The 18,982-nt window shown below is 47.4% G+C and overlaps 1 long non-coding RNA gene across 1 annotated transcript in view; it reads right to left on the bottom strand.

The window, feature by feature from the left end:
* Window positions 1–981: 981 nt before the first annotated feature.
* LOC144754161 (uncharacterized) overlaps window positions 982–18,982 on the bottom strand; it is a 638,643-nt gene continuing 620,642 nt past the window's right edge. The window contains exon 2 of the long non-coding RNA XR_013594674.1: window positions 982–1,593. This is a non-coding gene — a long non-coding RNA (uncharacterized LOC144754161). The remainder of the gene's footprint in view (window positions 1,594–18,982) is intronic.

Here is an 18,982-nt window from a genome sequence, read left to right as displayed (position 1 = left end):
CCAAGTTGCAACAGGACATCTAGGGCCAGATGTAGGTAATCCAAATTTACCGATTCTAAAACACCGAATTTTACAGAATCGGTATTTTAGAATCGGTAAATGGTATGTAGATAAAAATTCGGTAAATAATCCCGAATCGGTAAAAATCGGAATCGGACATTCGGTATTTACCGAATTGGTATTTACCGAATTGGTAAATACCGAATCGGAAATCAAACAAAAGTGAAACTTAGGTAGGCAGCCAATCAGGTGCTACCACCCTCCCCCTCCCTATCAGGAAGTGGCTACATAGGCAGCTGCAACTAATTAGAAGCTTCTGGAGAGGCAGTTGGAGCAGAGAGTCCCTGAGCAGCAGAAAGAGTTTTGTGCACTTTTAAATCTGAAAAATGGCAAGCAGCAAAGACAAAGAGCAGCCTGAGAGGAGGAGGAAACTGAAATTCAGCAGCATGGAGCTACAGGTCCTTGTTGAGGAGGTGGTGAAGGTGAACCAAAAACTGTTTGGGAGGCAGTCCCTCACTGTGGCAGAATCTGCCAAAAGGAAACTCTGGCTGGACATACTTGACAAAGTAAATGCCGTTGAAGTGACTACCAGAGACACAGAGGACCTCAGGAGCCAAACAAAAAAAAAATTGGCTGAACACCACAAGCAGGCAACCATAACTGGTGGAGGGAAGAACCCAGCACCCCCCCCTTACTGACCTGGAGGAGATGGTGGCCTCAACCATAGAACCAGACAGCGTCTGCGGACTGGGAGAAGTAGACCGCTCAGCCAGAGCTCCAAGCAGAAAAGGTAAGATGCATGCACAGCATTCCCCCCCACACCATCATCCTTACCTGTACCCTTTGTGTCTAAGTGAACCCCAGTCCAGTACTGCTAGCACTATACAGGAGCAATGCATCATGGGAAATCTAGTCAGGACATGTAAGACCATGTCATACAGCACAGCAACCAACAAGTAAGGGAAATGATTGCAGACAGAATAAAGCGGAAGTGAAAAAGATATAATTGTAGTGAGTGTGAGACAGTAGCGCTTAGCTAGTGTACGCTCATATATCCACAGGTGACACATCTCGCTGGCGTTCCCAGGAGACTGAAGGCACGGCACCAGAGAGGGATGAGAGTCAGGACCAGGTCCAAGTGCACAGAATGTATCACAGGACACAGGTGCACCCAGTAGCCATCCTCCTTCACAAGACACAGAAAATGCTCCAGAGTTGCAGGCGTCCCCACAACGATCACAATCCCCTCTGTTGCTGTCATCCCCAGAAATGCCAGCATCACTGCATGAAACAACACCTGCATCACAACCAAGCAGGAGGCTTGTTGTTGCCCCACTATTGGTAATGGAGTCAGCAGCAGGTGACATGGAGGGGGAAGACACACACACCTTGCCTGTGGATGGTAGCTCTGCCACACTGCAGTCCAGTGCAGAGGTGGGCCATACTGGCGCAAGACGCCGCAGAGTCCAAGAAAGCAGTGCAGCTGGACGTGTGGATGGTTCGAGTGTGTTCCATGGCCTGGAGGGGAGCATGGTAAAAATCCAGAGGATGCAGGGAAAAGTCATCATGTCTTGCCAACGCCAAATGAGGAACCTGAACAACAACATGGGAGACATAGGAAAGGGCATCAGGGAACTTGTAGATGTCAACAAAGAAATGGCTGCAGGGATGCGTGAAATGTCACAATCGGTGGAGCTTCTGTGCACCAAACTAGACAATGAATTTGCATCAAGGCACCAGGAAAGGCAGCGTGCGCATCTACAAAATAAAGCCATCAACCGCCTGGCCACAGCCACATCCCTGCTATGCAAGAGAAGCATAAACATGCAGGAGGGACTAACCCAAAACAGTAATGAGGTCACTAGGGGCACGGCCAGGATGACCAGTGCTCTTGAGGCGCTGTTAAATGCACAAACAGCACAAACTGCTGCTCTAGATGTGCCAGAGAGTGAAGAGAGCACAAGTAGGAGCAGCATGGCAAGCTCCCTTGTCGTAGAGACAAGGAGGAGCAGCAGGCACCATGCTGAGGCTACAGACCAAACGCAAAGTGAGCACAGTGAGCACCAAACAACTGCCACTGGTAAGCGTGGACGCAAATGATTATTTTAGTTAATGGGGATGACCCAGGACTCACATCATTGAATGTTAATAATTTGTGTTGCACATTTGTGCTTTAGTAACCTACGTAGTGACACAATTAAACTACGTTGGGTCCATACTACACCTGTCTGTGTCTCTTTACTTACTTAAAAAAAGTTGTGTGTGATCTCTTCCCGTCTGTGTCTACCATCAGTTGGTGTGGCAACTCCAGCTGTGTGTGGTTCAGGCACTGGTTGCTCGTCATCATGGTCCTCATAATCAGAGATGTCAACTTCGGTGCCCTTCTTAACCGCAAGGTTGTGCAACATTGCACAGGCTGCAATCATCTTGCAGCATGTGACTGGTGTGTACTGGTGGGCCCTCCACTTTTATGTAGGCAGCGAAACCTGCTCTTCCACAGACCAAAGGTGCGCTCCACAATGTTTCTGGTCGATTTGTGTGCCCTGTTGTATCTCCTCTGGCTGGGTGTTGAAGGGTTGAGGTAGGGTGTGAGGATGAAGGACCGGAGGGCATATGCACTGTCCCCTATTTGTAACAAGAAAAAAAATTACTCACATGCACACAAACACATCCATCTGCAATACGTATCAAGGGAATTTCACACAGTGTGTTACCTAGCAAGTATCCTTCGCCGAATTCCCCCGCTGTCAGGCGTGCGTAGATCCCACTGTTTTGGAAGATGTAAGAGTCATGGGTACTCCCGGGAAATTTGGCTACTATGTCAGTGATCATGTACATGGAATCACAGATCACCTGTACATTTATGGTGTGGGTGGACTTCCTGTTCCTATAAATGTACTCTGTGGCAGCAGGTGGACATATTGGTATGTGGGTTCCATCAATACAGCCAATGATGTTGGGGAAATGCGCCATCTGATAAAAGTCTGTCTTTGTCCTGAGCAGTTTTGCATGCGTTGCAGGGAAGCTGATGTAGTAAAGCATTCTCTGCAACATGGCATCTAGGAATTTCTTAAAGAAACGGGACAGACAGCTCTGGGACACCCCACCTACCGCACCAACCACACTCTGGTAACTCCCAGATGCAAGCAGGTGTAGGCTGCAAGGCACCTGCACATGGGGTGGGATGGCGTGCGCCCTTGGGGTTGGATGGTCCAACAGTGGGTGGAGGTCCCTGATAAGGTCCAGGATAGTTTGGGGGTCTAGCCTGTACCTTTGTAGGATCTCTGGCTCAGTTAGCTGGAATAGGGTGATCCTCTGCCTGTACACCTGCTCCTCCCTCCTCCAGACCCTCACTCCTTCTGCCTGTAGTCGCCTCACAATCACATAGAATGCCGCCATTCTGGTGAAACTGTTGCATTTTGGGGCCTTTTTCATAGCCTGCACCTGGTTACCACCTGATTTCAATCCATGTTAAATACCGACTCTTAAATACCGAATTTCAAGCAAATTCGGTATTTTAGAGGTTACCTATATCTCAATAGTCATTTTTTCCATTTCTTAATTTCCGAATCGATAAATTTACCGATTCGGTAAATGTAAATGTAAAATGTACAGGAATTTATATAGCGCAAATCACCAAGCGGTTTCTAAGCGCTTGCTTAGGGAACCCGTCCTGGTATTCCCCTGTGACATAACCCCGGCAGGGTATCCGCAAGGTGAAAGCCAGGCATCCCGCCGCGAGGGGCCGTTGTGGAGATTAAGCAAGCTATTGCCCAGAGTCGCAGAGTGTGAACCCGTGAATCGAGTAGGCACCGGAGCGAGAATTGTCGAGAATTTACCAATTTGGAAACTTTACCAATTCGGAAACTTTACCGATTCGGTAAATTTACCAATTCGGAAAATTTACAGATTCTGAAACTTTACCGATTTGGTAAATTTACCGATTCGGATGTTTTTGGGTCCCCTACATCTCAAAGGCCAAATACAGGTCGGTAAAGGCCGAAATTCTGTATTTTCGGCTTTTACCGAGCGGTATTTGGTTACCTACATCTGGCCCCTGGTCACTGGGGCAATGAGAATGCTGGATCTTGCCGGACATTCTGTATCAGTAACTACTAGATGATCCTACTGAAAGGCTTGGTGGGAGTTTAAATATGGTTGAGGTAGGAAGAAAGGGGGTGATAAAGTCTGGAACTGAGTAACGAGGACATCATGCATTTTTGATTTTCTTTGATTGACAGGAGCTCATCAGCTGTTACCATTGCTGGAAACCAGGGAGGTTTGTCATCCATTTGAAGTTATTTTAGGGATATGACCCGGGGGCTTAGGAACTGGTGAGGCGTGTGAACTTGTCATTTCACTTGTTGACAAGTTTAATCTGGGTGTTGGGGTTTTGCTGTTATAACAATTTTGAAGTTAAAATCTTTTAGTCTTTACCTGATGTTTTTATGGTGTCTGCATTGTTGGGCTCAAGGAAGAGACCAGGTGTAAAACGACAAGAGGTGGGGATGGAAGAAATGTTTTTGAAAATATGGTAAGGCGTTCCAAAACTGATCATAGAGGGATCAGGAGATGGGTTGTGTTGAAGACTGGGCTTGTGACAGAGGCAGGTGGACTTTTGACAAAATTTACAATTTCCAGGTGTGTTTAGGAGATGAGGTTGTTTACCTTACTGTTGGTGAGACAGCGACTGCGGCCAATCTTTTGGGAATATTGAGAAAATCATTGGTTTACTTGGGATTGAACACAAAGGGCTTTGGCATGTGCTGTTTTCAGACTGATGCTGCATCTGAGGCAGCAAGGTCTTTAGACTGAGGACATAAAGAGGATTGAGAGAGGACGATCAGGGTGTTGTGAGAGGTACATACGAGGTTAGGACCAGGGACACACCACAGCACTCACCCTACTAGACCTCCCTGCAGCCTTCGACACCGTCTCTCATCACACCCTCGCTGCCAGACTGCACGCGCTGGGATATGAGGAACCGTCCTCTCCTGGATCTGCTCCTTGCCCTTTAGCAGAACCCAGAGGGTCAGACTCCCCCTGTTCCTCTCCGGGCCTACAGAGATCAACTGCGGAGTCCAAGGATCATCACTCACCACCCCGCTTTACAACATCTACATGGCCCTCCTCGCCACCGTCGTCAGACACACAGGCTCAACATAGTATCCTACGCCGACTTTACCCCACTCATCCTCTCTCTCACCAAGAACCCCGTCGACACCAGACTCTGCTTCCAAAAACGAATGACAGATGTCGCGGCCTGGATGAAAAGCAGCTGCTTGAAGATCAACTCCGTTGTATGCAAGGCCATTAGGAGAAGGAATAGTGATGTGTGGGTTGTGGGGCATTACTTGGTTCAGGTGGCTGCAAAGTTCACTCATTGCCATCCATATGGCCGCTCGTTGGGACTGTCAAGTGGTAGACTTGGGGTATATTCATGGTGTAAGAGTAGGATGAGTTGGGGGCACTTGTGGCTGTTAATTACTGAACTATTAATTAGCAGAGGATGTCTAGATGTACTAATAATACATCTAGCAGAAAATGATCTATGCCAGTAATGGGCCTTCCTTTGCTGAAGAAGATGAAAGAGGACTTGGTGAGGATGAAGAGCTTTGGGGCTGCACATGCATCGTACGGACTGAGTCTGTTCTGAAAAGGGTGTGATGGGATGATGTGGAACACAGCGCTAAGGACAAAGCAAGACCCAACGGAATAGAGCAGTGAGAGCTTTTTTTGTACAAGCTTTTGGATAAACGTGTCATCACGTATAAATATTAATGAAGAAGATGCCGTGTTGTATTGCTCAGATGGAGCGCTTGCGTCCATTTTGAGAAATGTATATTGTTTTTAGGTCTCGCCTAGCGTTGCAGCGCGAATGCGGTGCCATTGCTTTGCGAGGAATGCAGTATACACTATAGTGTGGAAGCTTCGTGGAAGCTCCGCCCACTCTCCAGCCCATCTTCTTCATTGGCTTAGGCTACAAATGCTGCCTTCCAATTGGTTTTAAGCTGTTAGTCACTCCCCATGACAGCCATGTCTGTTATTTGTACCCTTCCATGGCTACTGGCCCCTTCACAGCACAGACTACTTTCTTCCCCTGCTTCCCCCAGTCCATTCCTTCTCGCCGCTCCCCCTTCTGCCCTCCCGCAGTCCGATGCCTTCTCGCCGCCACCCCTCCCCCCTCGACCTCGTAGCCCGCATGCATTGCCATTTGCAATGCAATATGTTGGTCTTGTGTAAATGGGAGGTTGAAGTGCCGTTGACCAGGGACAAAGGGTAGGGGAGATGCGTGGGCAGCCGGCAGGGTATTAATATTACAACTGAAGTGGTTAATAACTGGCAAGAACGTTATGGGGCATCAATAAAGTGTTATGGAAAATCTTTACATTATATACCTGGGTATTCGTGTAATTCACCTTTCACCGATCGATGTATTGGCCCGAGAGCGCACAGTTGCTCATCTAGCAGAGATCCCCACCCAAGGCTAGATTTCCTCCTCGTTTATTTTGCTATTACTCATGGGCACCAAAGGACAAGCAAGACTATTCAAAGACGGCCGTGTCCTGTGCAGTCTTCTGATCCCGTCTACGGTGTCTGCACGCGCAGCCGCAGTGTGGAGCACAGATCTGGTGCGTCTCGGCAACAAGTGTTATTATTGTCATCACCGGCCTGTCCTGCTGAAGTGAGCGTAGGACGCTGTACAAGTGCTGGGGAGGAGCCCTGCGTCCGGCCCTTACACCGAGACCATGGGAGTCTACCCAGAGTTCGGCGGCACCCCGCAGACAGCTGTTGTGCCTGCCTTCATTCTCCAGCTCTGGACTCTGTTGGAGGAGCCAGGCAACAACCAGCTGATCTGCTGGAGCTGGGTAAATGGGTAAGGTTACGTCTCGTAATGGGGGTTGTGGGGGTCTATAGTACCGCGAAGTATCCCAATAGGAAGAGACAAGGCGCGTGTTGCGATCTGTCAGAAAGTTTCTAAGACTTCCTGAGATACCCCTCTAAAACTTTTAGAATTTCATTTAATTCTGGTGCTTGGACCTCTTTTGACTGTTGCGCAGGGACAGTAATTCTGCATGCTCTGTGTCCCTAGTCTTGAAATTGTTTATCAGCTGCACCTTTAAGGCGTGATATGGTTGTCCTTCAGACTGTACACACAAACCTCGACCTCCTACTTCACTCACATACTTTCGTTTTCATTCATTTGTTGTCGCTCTGCAGAAGCTAATGGAGAGGACATGGCTTAATGTCCAGAGATTCCATCTTGGATACTGGGGAAGGAGGTTCAAGAACCCACGTCGTCTCAACATTCCATGAACCTGTGTAAATCACTTAATCTCCGCATGCCAAAAAAAAAAAAAGTGAATGTGATCTTGTGTAACATAACTAGTTCCCTTGTAAAGGAGGTTTATATCGCCCAATTTGTCTCCTGGAGAGATTAAGTGAGTTGCTCGGAATCCCAACACGTTGCGACGCCAATACTCTAACTGGGATCGCTCTCAAGTCCGCAGCTCTGGACGCTGCACCACATCTCTCCACTCCTGTGGTACTTGTTTTTTGGGGGGCTCAACTCGTATTTGGGCTCTTAGGGCCTAGCCAGACTACTGGCTCTGCTCTACCCATAAATGGTCTACCTCTCTACTGCTTCCCTCAAGGTACCCCTTCAACCATCAGGGGACAAGGCCTCACTGGAAGGTTCAGTAAAGCCTATGGGATTCCTAGTACTGATTAATTCCATCACCCCCCTGGCTCTGGGGGTCTCCACCATCGGGTGATCACACTGTGCAAACACGACCATTGTTCGCACTACTGCACAGGTAAGTCCTGTGATTTTTACTTTAAACTTTGTTGCTGAATACTGTGCATTTCTGACAAAGCAAAATGCAGATTGCTGAGAGATACAAAAATAAAAATCATTCTTAGAAAATAGTTTCTTGAAAGCCATGAGCAGTGCCAGTGTCCACATTTTCAGAAATGTTCTTTGTGGCCAGTGAGTGCCAAAACTAACACAATAGTTTACAGTTCTCTTGACACACACAAGTCCTGAGTTGAGGTCGTGGTTTCAACAGTTCTTCATTGGGTGTCTATTACTCCAATTCGCCCTAGCTTTCCATGACGCCAACACGTGTTTCGTCTATTGCTGATACTCTGACAGCAGACTTAGTCAGGGCTATAGACCTGAAGATAATCACATTCTTATTTCAGGAGGAGGCTCTAGAGTGTTTAAGAACCCATCACCAGGGCCAGTGACCCTCAGGGCTATAGACCTGAAGATAATCACATTCTTATTCAGCATTGCTGCAGCCCACTTATGGAATAAACTCCCCTTGGACATCAGAAAAACTAATGATCTTCTGACCTTTCGGAAAAAGGTTAAAACTTGGCTTTTCCCAAAAAATCCTCCTAAAACCCTTCGCAATAAATAAAATCCACCCGGTTTAGCATATCGTTCATGCTCCTGCCCCCACAAAGCTTTAGCTATGTACCTAAGCGCCAGGATGCCCGTAGGGTTACAGAGCGCTCTACAAATGCTATAAATAAATAAATATTTCAGGAGGAGCCTCTAGAGTGTTTAAGAACCCATCACCAGGGTCAGTGACCCTCAAGGCACGGAGTGTACTTGAACAGCGCTGGTTTGACCATTTCTTAATAGGCATTGTCCTTTCTAAGTAAAGATACAATGATCATAGGTAGAAAAAGCCTTGTCGTGTAATGTTAGTCAACAGATGTGAGAAAATCATCTCTAGGTATCATTGTGATTTCACTATATTGCAGTCCCCCAGATTCAGGCACATAAGGTGTCTCTAGTTCAGATGTAATCTTCTTAAACAAATGCTAGCCGTCCAGAAGGTATAGCTCACATAGTTCTGCATAAGTATCGTTGGTGCGTTTGCTAAAATTCTGTAGATTTGAACTAAATTCTAAAAACGCCATCGGAGATCTGAAACATTAACATACCCTCCAAGTATCTAGTTCCAACAAATATGTAACTACTAGTAACCAGGATAAAAGTGTTAAAGTTTAGAAAAGTCTTACCTTCAATCTCCCCATTAACTTGTGTGGGACTCTGTATGTGATGTAGTGTCGATCGAGCGGTAAATAAACATATTAGAACAGTATTTTAATATCTGTATTAAATACTGTTACATGGTCATAAGTAGTCCACTTTACCCTTAAGGAATAATGTCCAAAAAAAAACAATCAATCCATGGGTCTGGTGATGGGGATTGAGCCTTCTTCCTAGGCATAGCTCCTGGAACCCCACTAGTCCAGTGACCCCTGAGCCAGCCTTAAGAATGCAGTTGTTGGCCATGGGGCAGGTACTCCTTGAAACAGGGGAGGCACAGGCTGTACCTGAGATCAAACTGGTCACAGCCAAGAGTTTCTTGTGGACTTTTTGAGTGACAGGATCAATAAAATAAGCAGTGTTTTAAAAACCTGGAAAATCAGACCTCTTTTTCTGCACCATGTTGGCTAGTGCGGCGATGGGATGGTATTAGTTGTGGAAAGCTCTAGTTCAAACCAACAGTACAGGGGGATTGGACAGTGATTTCAGCATGACAAAGTGCTTGTTTGCCTTATGTGAGTGACATGTGACTGTCAAACTCCTGTATTAGTACTCCTTTTTAGGCCGAAGACCACCAGACGCGCAGCTGTTTGGTTTGCTAACAACATCTTGGGGACATGTGGAAAGCTTTCCTGGGAAGGAATTTCGCCCTTTTCCTACCAATTCATCTGTGGTTTGTCACTCACATTTGCTTGTTCTCTATTTGCTGGCTTGATTTGTTTTAGGCTGTCCAGCTTGAGTTCGTTCCATACCACCTCCAAAACCTATTTACTGTTTCGTCCACCAGTGCTTGCTTTCTGTAAACAGGCCTTTAAATCTTGTTCTCATCTTGTCACATTTGCTGTGCATTCAAAGACAGAGATCACATGTCAGGCTCTGTCTTCCAAGGGAGCTTGGTGTTATTTTTCTTACTCTGACTTCTAAGTGACAGTTTTTGTGACAATCCTGCTGGATATTGGCCAAGTGCTGGAGGAAGGCTGTACAATGGCATTTATTTCTAGAACACAACAGAATGTAAATGCCTTTACATGAACTGTGTAGATCAGCATATATTAGAATTAGAAAAGCATAATGAAGCTCCTTTTTTGTTATTCCGATGTGTGATGGGAACACATATTTTATTACGGTCAAAGCAAATCAATACACTCGGTGATCACATTTCCATACATTATTGTTCGCTGTATAATAAAGACCAAACTATGTCTGTGCAAATGTAATTGTCATTTAAATTGAAGATGTGGTAGTGTACTACCATTACACACAACACACCATGCATACTTCACTCTACCCCACTCCACTATACTCCACTCTACACCACTCCACGCTCTGCCACTCACCACTCCATGCCACTCAATACTGTACTATACTCTGCATCACTCCACTCTACACCACTCCACGCTCTGCCACTCCCCACTCCATGCCACTCAATACTGCACTACACTGCATCACTCCACTCTGCCCCACTCCACGCTCTGCCACTCACCACTCCATGCTACTCAATACTGCACTACACTGCATCACTCCTCTCTACACCACTCCACGCTCTGCCACTCATCACTCCATGCTACACAATACTGTACTATACTCTGCATCACTCCACTCTACACCACTCCACGCTCTGCCACTCGCCACTCCATGCCACTCAATACTGTACTATACTCTGCATCACTCCACTCTACACCACTCCACGCTCTGCCACTCACCACTCCATGCCACTCAACACTGTACTATACTCTGCATCACTCCACTCTACACCACTCCACGCTCTGCCACTCACCACTCCATGCCACTCAATACTGTACTATACTCTGCATCACTCCACTCTACACCACTCCACGCTCTGCCACTCACCACTCCATGCCACCCAATACTGTACTATACTCTGCATCACTCCACTCTGCACCACTCCACGCTCTGCCACTCACCACTCATGCCACTCAATACTGTACTATACTCTGCATCACTCCACTCTACACCACTCCACGCTCTGCCACTCGCCACTCCATGCCACTCAATACTGTACTATACTCTGCATCACTCCACTCTACACCACTCCACGCTCTGCCACTCACCACTCCATGCCACTCAATACTGTACTATTCTCTGCATCACTCCACTCTACACCACTCCACGCTCTGCCACTCACCACTCCATGCCACTCAATACTGTACTATACTCTGCATCACTCCACTCTGCACCACTCCACGCTCTGCCACTCGCCACTCCATGCCACTCAATACTGCACTATACTCTGCATCACTCCACTCTACACCACTCCACGCTCTGCCACTCCCCACTCCATGCCACTCAATACTGTACTATACTCTGCATCACTCCACTCTACACCACTCCACGCTCTGCCACTCGCCACTCCATGCCACTCAATACTGCACTATACTCTGCATCACTCCTCTCTACACCACTCCACGCTCTGCCACTCACCACTCCATGCCACTCAATACTGCACTATACTCTGCATCGCTCCACTCTACACCACTCCACGCTCTGCCACTCACCACTCCATGCCACTCAATACTGCACTATACTCTGCATCACTCCACTCTACACCACTCCACGCTCTGCCACTCACCACTCCATGCCACTCAATACTGCACTATACTCTGCATCGCTCCACTCTACACCACTCCACGCTCTGCCACTCACCACTCCATGCCACTCAATACTGCACTATACTCTGCATCGCTCCACTCTACACCACTCCACGCTCTGCCACTCACCACTCCATGCCACTCAATACTGTACTATACTCTGCATCACTCCACTCTACACCACTCCACGCTCTGCCACTCACCACTCCATGCCACTCAATACTGTACTATGCTCTGCATCACTCCACTCTACACCACTCCACGCTCTGCCACTCACCACTCCATGCCACTCAATACTGCACTATACTCTGCATCGCTCCACTCTACACCACTCCACGCTCTGCCACTCACCACTCCATGCCACTCAATACTGTACTATACTCTGCATCACTCCACTCTACACCACTCCACGCTCTGCCACTCACCACTCCATGCCACTCAATACTGTACTATACTCTGCATCACTCCACTCTACACCACTCCACGCTCTGCCACTCACCACTCCATGCCACTCAATACTGTACTATTCTCTGCATCACTCCACTCTACACCACTCCACGCTCTGCCACTCACCACTCCATGCCACTCAATACTGTACTATACTCTGCATCACTCCACTCTGCACCACTCCACGCTCTGCCACTCGCCACTCCATGCCACTCAATACTGTACTATACTCTGCACCACTCCACTCTACACCACTCCACGCTCTGCCACGCAACACTCCATGCCACTCAATACTGTACTATACTCTGCATCACTCCACTCTACACCACTCCACGCTCTGCCACGCAACACTCCATGCCACTCAATACTGTACTATACTCTGCATCACTCCACTCTACACCACTCCACGCTCTGCCACGCAACACTCCATGCCACTCAATACTGCACTATACTCTGCATCACTCCACTCTACACCACTCCACGCTCTGCCACTCACCACTCCATGCCACTCAATACTGCACTATACTCTGCATCACTCCACTCTACACCACTCCACGCTCTGCCACTCACCACTCCATGCCACTCAATACTGCACTATACTCTGCATCACTCCTCTCTACACCACTCCACGCTCTGCCACTCACCACTCCATGCCACTCAATACTGCACTATACTCTGCATCACTCCTCTCTACACCACTCCACGCTCTGCCACGCAACACTCCATGCCACTCAATACTGCACTATACTCTGCATCACTCCACTCTACACCACTCCACGCTCTGCCACGCAACACTCCATGCCACTCAATACTGCACTATACTCTGCATCACTCCACTCTACACCACTCCACGCTCTGCCACTCACCACTCCATGCTACTCAATACTGCACTATACTCTGCATCACTCCACTCTACACCACTCCACGCTCTGCCACTCACCACTCCATGCCACTCAATACTGCACTATACTCTGTATCACTCCACTCTACACCACTCCACGCTCTGCCACTCACCACTCCATGCCACTCAATACTGTACTATACTCTGCATCACTCCACTCTACACCACTCCACGCTCTGCCACTCACCACTCCATGCCACTCAATACTGTACTATACTCTGCATCACTCCACTCTGCCCCACTCCACGCTCTACCACTCACCACTCCATGCCACTCAATACTGCACTATACTCTGCATCACTCCACTCTACACCACTCCACGCTCTGCCACTCACCACTCCATGCCACTCAATACTGTACTATACTCTGCATCACTCCACTCTACACCACTCCACGCTCTGCCACTCACCACTCCATGCCACCCAATACTGTACTATACTCTGCATCACTCCACTCTACACCACTCCACGCTCTGCCACTCACCACTCCATGCCACTCAATACTGCACTATACTCTGTATCACTCCACTCTACACCACTCCACGCTCTGCCACTCACCACTCCATGCCACTCAATACTGTACTATACTCTGCATCACTCCACTCTACACCACTCCACGCTCTGCCACTCACCACTCCATGCCACTCAATACTGTACTATACTCTGCATCACTCCACTCTGCCCCACTCCACGCTCTACCACTCACCACTCCATGCCACTCAATACTGCACTATACTCTGCATCACTCCACTCTACACCACTCCACGCTCTGCCACTCACCACTCCATGCCACTCAATACTGTACTATACTCTGCATCACTCCACTCTACACCACTCCACGCTCTGCCACTCACCACTCCATGCCACCCAATACTGTACTATACTCTGCATCACTCCACTCTGCACCACTCCACGCTCTGCCACTCACCACTCATGCCACTCAATACTGTACTATACTCTGCATCACTCCACTCTACACCACTCCACGCTCTGCCACTCACCACTCCATGCCACTCAATACTGCACTATACTTTGCATCACTCCACTCTACACCACTCCACGCTCTGCCACTCACCACTCCATGCTACTCAATACTGTACTATACTCTGCATCACTCCACTCTACACCACTCCACGCTCTGCCACTCACCACTCCATGCCACTCAATACTATACTATACTCTGCATCACTCCACTCTACACCACGCCAATGAACTCTACAAATACAACTCCACTATGCACCACTGCACTCTTCGCCACTGCCCTCCACACCCCTCCACTGCGCACCACTTCACTCTAAACCACTCTACTCTGCAACACTGTACACTATGCCACTGCACCAATGCACTCTACTCTGTACCACTCTATTCTACGCAAGTGCACTCTATGCCACTCTAATCTACTCTGCACTTTGTGCTACTCTACTCCACTCTCCACCACTGTACTCTACCGTGCACCACTCCACTCTAAAACAATCTGCTCTGTGTCACTACACTCTGCCCCACTCAACTCTACTCTGATTCACTCCATTCTACCGGGACACCGACCCAGTTCCCCTGTTCCAAGGTCGACAGGTTGCGGTCTCAGCTGTGCAGCATGGCTAAAATGTAGAGCCGTGTCACAGCACTATTTTTCTTTATGTGAAGTCTTGCTGGATAGCAGCCTGCACTGCTGAGCCACATGTCTAAAAAAACTTTAACAGTGCCACTAGATCTCACATAGGCGAAACCTATTGACTTTGCCCGTGCTTGGTCTATGCTATCTACCCTTAGATTTAATCTGCAGGGCATGTGGCCTGCACTGTGGGCGTCATTTAAAGTTTGACAGAGCAGGAGCGGCAGAGCTCCTGGCCTTCCAAAAATGCAGTTCTCCTGCTCTATTTGACTTCAGGAGAAGTGTTGGATGTACACCAGCAAAGCCTCAGCTACCTCTGATGGCCAAATCCATTGACTTGATGGCTGGCCTGCCTGCTGAAACCTGTCAGGGTGGTGCAAGCACCACTGTGACCTATGTGTAGTGTGGGCAACCCTCATTCATTTTATCTTCCCTGGGACTGGGTTGACAACTCCATGCACATATTTTCAGTTTCCTTTTTTAGGTCGAGCAATCGAGACCGCTTGTATATACTTTAGTATATATACTTTATTAGGTCGAGCATTCAAGACCCTTTTATATATACTTTAATATTTACTTTAGTATATACTTATATGTGTATGTACTTTGTGGGCTCTGGAGATCAGCCCTAGGACTTGTCTGCTTCCTCGTAGGCACTTTTTTCTGTTCAACTGCCTTTATTTGACTTTTTTTGATAGAAAACAACCAGCAGAGGTCAGAAAAGTAGCAGAATCACTTTATTTTTATTTTTTATTTATAAAGTTTTATATAGCGCAAACATGATCCCGAGGGATATAAGAGCGCTTCACAATTACGGTTGGTCAAGGTTAGGCATGCGTCAAATACATAACACAGGGAACAATTACAAAGGGTGCAAACGCATCATCACAGTAAGTACAATGAATGAGGGAGTAAGTTCAGTAACTTCAAGCGAAAGATCGGAGCCCCATTAAGGTAAGAACTTGCTCATAAGGAATCTTTTTACTTCAATTTTGAAGGTGAGACTGCGAATTTCAGGAGGAAGAGAGTTCCAGATCCGTGGAGATGAGCCGGAAAAAGCCCTTTGACAAGTTCTCTTTTTTTCGAAATATCTGAAGTTTCAGAAGGAAGATATTAGCGCTTCTTGAGGGTCTACCACCTCCAGATAATTCCAGCTTTTGGCATAGGGTACTTGGGGGTTTTGAGATGGAGAGCTTTGTGAGTCAGGCAAGCGATCTTTAGCTGTATTCTTGCTTCGAAAGGCAGCCAGTTTAGATATTTTAGGACTGGGGAGATGTGCGCAGATCTTTTAGTACCCGTGGTCAGTCTGGCTGCTGCATTCAAAACCGCTTTAAGAGGGGCCAAGATATATTTCGGGAGGCCACATAGTGTAGCAGTGCCATAATCTAACCTCGGCAGAACCAGCGCTTGAACAACCTGCTTGAAGTCAGCTTGTGGGAGGAAAGGTTTGAGATTCCTGAGTGGTCTCAACTGGTGATTCGCTCCCTTGTAATACTAAGCCTTACCAATGTGGTTCTTCAAATTTAAGTGTTTGTCCAGGGTGATTCCAAGCGATTTGGCAGAATCAATGATGACGGGGGGAGTTGAAAGCAGTGAGATGGTTCAACCAGAGGTCTACCTTGGGGGCATGATTCGGAGGAGAAATGAGCAAGAATTCGGGTTTGGAAGTGTTGAGTAAGAGGTGGTTCTCCCGTTAGACAGTTTTGAGTGTTCATGAGGGTAGTGTTGAGTGATGTGAGATTGTCAGGTGAGGAGATTTTCATGTAAAGTTGCGTGTCATCTGCGTACATATGGAAGAGAATGTTCATTGAGTTTAGTGCATTTGCAAGTGGTTCCAAGAATAGGTTGAAAAGTATGGGGGGTAAGACGGACCCTTGTGGGACTCCCATGGATACAGGCGAGGGCTGGGATAGGGAGTGGTTCGCCTTTATTCTTTGGGCTCTGTGGTGGAGGAAGGAGGAGAACCATTGCAGCACCAGACCAGAGAAGCCCATCCTTTTTCCAGAACTGATAGTAGATTGTTGTGATTTACAGTGTTGAATGCAGAGGAGAGGTCAAGGATCAGGAGGCAGGATTCGTTGTGGTCGAGCATTTTTAGAATGTCATCAAAAACATGAATAAGAGCCGATTCAGTGCTGTGTCCGCTAGGAATTTTTCAATGTGAGCACAAAGTTGAGATTGGACACATTTTTCAAGGAGTTTGGCCAGAGTAGTGATGTTGGAGATAGGGCGGAAGTTGTTAAGGTCTGAACTATCAGCATTAGGTTTTTTTAATATAGGGGAAACCTGAGCTGCCTTTAGGCAGTCAGGGATCATAACTTGAGACAGTGAAGCATTAACAATCTTTGTTCAGAGGGGGGGAGGACTTCCTTGATTTCTTTGAAGATGGATTGGGATAGCGGGTCATTGAAGTGATTGGATGGGTTGATATTCTGAAGAATTTTGTTGATGTCACTTTCGCTAAAAAGGGTGAAAGTGTCCCAAGAGGCATTGTTTTTGGTGCTCAAACTAACTGGATTGGGTTGTTCAGTGGGGGATGAGAGGGGCGCATGGCAATAGGTTGGTAGAGAGGTCTTTTTAGATTCCATTTCGATATTGATGAGTCTGGATTTCTCAGAGAAAAAAGTGCCCAAAGTGTCACAAGAGGGTGGGCTGTGACCTGGGTCAGACCGAGTAGGGGAGACACACATTTGTTGTTTAACAATTTCAAAAAGTATCCTGGGACGATTAGAGGCTTGGTTAAGTTGAGATCTGTGGTAGTCAGCCTTGGCGCTCTTGATTTGTTTGTTATAGGAGCTCCTTACTGTTCTGAGGACTTTTAGTAGTTCGAGGAAGGGTTGGATTTCCAGGATCGTTCAGTTGCCCATGTCGTTCGGAGTTTAAGTTGTCGTTAAACCATGGTTTCGAGATTTTTGTTGATGCATTTTTTTGTTCGATCGGTGCAACTGAGTCCATGATACTTGAAATAGTAGAGTTGTAAAAGTCCGTGAGTAAGTGAACCTCAGGCTTGACATTTTGGGTGGAAAGGGCAAGTTTACATTGGGTTGCTAGCTCAGCTGTATTGATATGTCCAAGGTCCGGTTTCCATACCTTTAGCTTCTTCAATTGAGGCTTCCTCGCGGACACCTCCCTGTTAATGTAAAAGAGGATGATGTGATGGTCAGACCAGTCGCAAGGGGAGATGTTAACCAGAGATATGGTGTTTCCTTTGGAGATGATGAGATCCGGGATTTCTCCTTTAATATGTGTTGGCCTGTCTAGCAGTATTGAGTCAGCTCGTGATCATCTAAGAAGGATTTAAGGCATGTAGCAGCTTGGTCATTGGGGTTAGACCAATGAAGGTTGAAGTCATCGAGGAAAATTTGGGGAACTGCGGAATCGACATTACCGGAGATTATTTCGAGTAATTGTTTGATGAAGGAGAAATTGTCCCCCGGGGGTGATAGAAAGTGTGTAATTTGCATATCCGGGTGTGATTACTTTAAATGTTGAGACAGAGGTATTCACTGGAGGAGGGTGCAGAAGTCTCAGAGTGAGAGACCAAGAGAGTGCTCCGATCAATACAAGCTAGGCCACCGCCCTGCTTTAACGCTCTGTTGAGACGAATTATGTCATGGGAAGGAGGAACTAGGAGGTCTATGATAGGAGAGGAGGCGGAATTCAACCAAGTTTCGGTAAGGATGATGATGTCTATCTCCTGGTATTGAATAAGGTCGAAGATATCTGAGGCGTGTTCACTGGCTGATCTGCCATTGAGAAGTGTGCATTTGAGTTGTCCCTGTGAGTGGGGGAGAGGCGATTGCGTGATGTTCACTCTTTTGAGGTTGCCGTTATTTACAAAACTGACGTTGAGCAGGGGTACTCTGTTCGGATTAGTGTGAATGGCTTGAATTCGACCGGGAGGAGTCTTGTCAGTGGCCAGATTAAGGGAGTAAAAGGAGAGGAGGCCCTTGATGTCTTTATATGCAAGATCAGACTTTGTCCTTCTAGGCCAGGAGTCTGTGTTAGGAAGGGATGAGGTGTTAAATGTGCAGAGGAGAGGATATTGGAGAGGACCGGATACCACGCTAGGGGGGCTTATGGGCAAATTTAGGAGGGAGTTAATCGAGGGGAGATGCACGACTGTCCAGACCTTCAGGACCTGAAGTTCGGCAGTAAGAAGGTGCAACTGATGAGCTAGATAGAGTCGTGCCACTAGGTGTAAAGGTAGGGTAAGGGTTAATGGATGTGTAGGGGGATCAGGTAGAGGGGTGAGTCCATGAGGGGATCCATAGAGGTCTAAGGTGGAACACTTAAGATTCGGGAGGGGGGGGTTGGTCATTGCTAATTTTGAATGATTCTGAGAGC

Source organism: Lissotriton helveticus, chromosome 5_1, assembly GCF_964261635.1.
Source record: "Lissotriton helveticus chromosome 5_1, aLisHel1.1, whole genome shotgun sequence".
In the NCBI taxonomy this organism is placed as follows: domain Eukaryota; kingdom Metazoa; phylum Chordata; class Amphibia; order Caudata; family Salamandridae; genus Lissotriton; species Lissotriton helveticus.
This window is presented reverse-complemented; position numbering and strand designations above follow the sequence as displayed.